A 3239-nucleotide genomic window follows, 5' to 3' on the forward strand; every position below is an offset into this window, starting at 1 on the left:
AGATAACCAAGCTCATGATACCAAATGTTGGGACAAACCCGATACCAGCTCTCTTTCTCTCACTCGCACAAACAAGGTAGAAGATGGAGCACACAATTTTTCCGATGCACAAATGCCTCCGCCGCACGAACGGCCTCACTTTACTAGGTACATACCCGGGCACAGCAACACACCGAACCTACCCAGAAGAGCTCTCTCACAGGCGACCGGGCGCATACCACGGACCCGGCGAAGACTACCTCTTCTCTGGCTCCTAAGCTCGGCTCATACCGGCGCACTCCATCAGTACACACGGAGGCCTTTTATACCTGGCTGGACACAGGTGCACACACATGACCTGGCACTACACCGCCCACTAATCCATGCATGCACGCATCATACCCGGCCACTAACTGAACTATTGTGCATGGCTGGCCCATTAACCAACTGACTCTTTGCGTGTAGGCTGCTAAATCACATCCAGCCAACAACCTATCCAGAAGTCTATCCTACCGGCCATGCACTTACCTAGCTAGCTAGCTATGGCCACGCCATTCAAGGCGGCCAGTCCAACTGATCCCTACGGCCGCAACTAGACACACGACTAAACACAGAGCTACGGCCGCGCGCACGATGCACGCAGTGGCACCGCTTATTTCTGACACCGGAGGCCTCCCTGATGAACATTCAATCGTCTGCACCCCGTGCTTCAGCGACCGGCTGAGCAGGTCCCCCACGGCCCCACCGTGGACCGCGGGAACGCCCAAAGTACCAGGTTGCCGGGGTAGCCCGGCGAGGCGGTCAGGCGACGCCACCCGTCCACGAAGATGCGGATGGTGGAGGTCTCGCTGGGGCTGAGCCCTCGCACGTGCGTCATGGTGCGTCGCAGGTGCGCGAGTGTGGTCTCGAACCGGCTTAATGGCCGGCCGCGCCCCTCCGATGTCTTAACGCACAATCCGGAGATGAAGTCTTTGGTGAAGTGCGCCTTGTGGATGATCACGTTGTCGGCCCCGTGGTGCCCAGCCAGCCCCGACGTGCTTGAGATTGCTGGACGACGACCGGTAGTACTCGACGCTGCGCGTCCGGAAGAGGTCGGGTGGTTGTGGCCTTGTCGGGCGGCGGTGATGGAGCAGAGATGTCCAGCCCTCTCGCGGCACGGCCCCACGCAATGAGGAAGTAGCTGGTGGTGTGGCCGTCGGCGATCGCGTGGTTGGCCGTGAACCCGACGGCGAGCGAGCCGCACGCAAAGCGCATGAGCTGGACCTGCACTACCTCCCACACGTCGCCCTCCATGTCCGGGTGGAGCTGCATCACGACGTGCGATGGCTTGGGCGGCGTGAAGTCCACCAGCGTGGCCCCGTCCATGTGCACTTCCACGAGCCACGCATCGTGGTCGTTGAGCAGCACCCCCGGCGAGCAACAAAATCTCAATCAAACTCTGTAGGAACAACTGATCCAAATGAAATAATCAGGAATGAGGGAGGAAGAGGAAGAAGAACCAATGAGAGAAGGAAGAGAAGATTGAAGATGAAGGGGAAACCAGGTCAATTCTATGCAATGAGAAGATAAAAGGGGTGAGGTGAAATGACTCGTGGAGGAGGGAGTAATTAAAAGATGCGAATGGAGCGAGAGGGGCTGCTGGCCTTCGACTCTTAGGGAAAACATGATGTTTTGTTTTCTGAGGGAGAGAGGCATGCGTTTTTTTCTCGGTGGCTAAGTTTTGATCAGTTGTTACGCTTCGAAATTGACTGCTGGCCGGAAGAGGACTGCTGACATGTCACATGTGATGTGGTGGGATGGTTGCATGTATGAGAAATGAAGTAATGGACCTATTTGATGATGTGGATAGCTTGCATGTCAAGATAAATAGGATAGTGGGGATGAACTATTTAGGTATCATAGATATGTTGATGAAAAATAGGCATATTGCAGATTCATCAGATTAATTCAAGCCACATGGAAAACCCATTTATTCAAATCAAGCATCATTAAGAACTAGGAAATATAGCAATTGTATATGTTTCCCATGTATTAAGTGCAGCCAAATTCGATTATTCCTCACATGCACAACAATACAAAATTCTACCCACGACAATTGGACATTGCATTGCAGAATTGAACCAAGCAGTTAACTAAACACCACAACAAATGAACCAAACATTAACTGAACACCACATTCCACAATATAATATACTCCTAATAGAAAATCAGACAGTTAACCAAACCAATCATGCTTAACAACTTGGAAATATAGCAATTGTATTTTTTTCCCATGTATTTACTACAGCCAAATTCGATTTATTTCTCACATGGTATACAATAACAGAATACACCCACAACAATTGAATATCACATTGCAGAATGGATCCAAACAGTTAACTAAACACCACAACAAATGAACCAAACGTTAACTGAGCACCACATTGCATGGTAAAAGCAGACAACACAATTCACTAGAATTTGTTAAGGAAAGGTAGGAGCAGCACACGCAACGGGTAAATCGAGCATGCTTAACCGGCATAGTTAGCAAATGGCAAGGTGCTCCTCCAAGATCTGGGGGTCGGCACGAATGGCAGCCATCGCGACCTCATACACACATAGTTGACGAGCATACCAACGCAAAATAATAAATTGATCCCATAATAGTTTCCCTTTTTGTGTCGAGCGATAATCCCTAAAGTATTCACGTTGATCCAACGTGTCTCCCATTATAAAGTTGAATGGGGTTTTCTCAGGATTATCAAAGTAGTACTTAATATCTTTCACATAATGAGAATCGAGAGTTTTAGGAGTTACCCCATCTACATGAGTAGCGAGTACTTAATTTTTTGTGCATGGCGGAAGCTGCGTTGTTGCCTGGGAAAAGGTTTGTTTGCCTAAGTGGGCAGGGGGACTTGGCATCCCCAATCTACAATGGCTGAATATTGCCTTGCAAGCACGATGGCCATGGCTGCAGCAATTCGACAAGGACCGGCCCTGGGCTGAATTCCAAATCCAAGTCCCAAACATCGCACGTCAGATTGCTCTCTCGGCGATGAGGCCAACTATGGGCAGTGGCCAGAGCATAAGGTTTTGGGAAGATCGATGGATTGATGATTTATGTGTTGCTGATATCGCCCCCAACATCTATGCCCGTGTGAGGCCCCGAACAAGGAAAACCTGCTCGGTTGCCACTGCATTGCATGACAATGCATGTACGAGAGATGTGAACCCTGAGCTCAGCCCCGAGGCACTGCAGGAGTACTTCGCATTGTGGAATA

At 50.2% G+C, this 3239-nt stretch overlaps 1 pseudogene; it reads right to left on the minus strand.

The window, feature by feature from the left end:
• Nucleotides 1-515: 515 nt before the first annotated feature.
• On the minus strand, nt 516-2927 carry LOC123078144 (putrescine hydroxycinnamoyltransferase-like; annotated as a pseudogene).
• Between the last annotated feature and the right edge of the window lie 312 nt (nt 2928-3239).

Source organism: Triticum aestivum, chromosome 1B (assembly GCF_018294505.1).
Source record: "Triticum aestivum cultivar Chinese Spring chromosome 1B, IWGSC CS RefSeq v2.1, whole genome shotgun sequence".
Classification (NCBI taxonomy): domain Eukaryota; kingdom Viridiplantae; phylum Streptophyta; class Magnoliopsida; order Poales; family Poaceae; genus Triticum; species Triticum aestivum.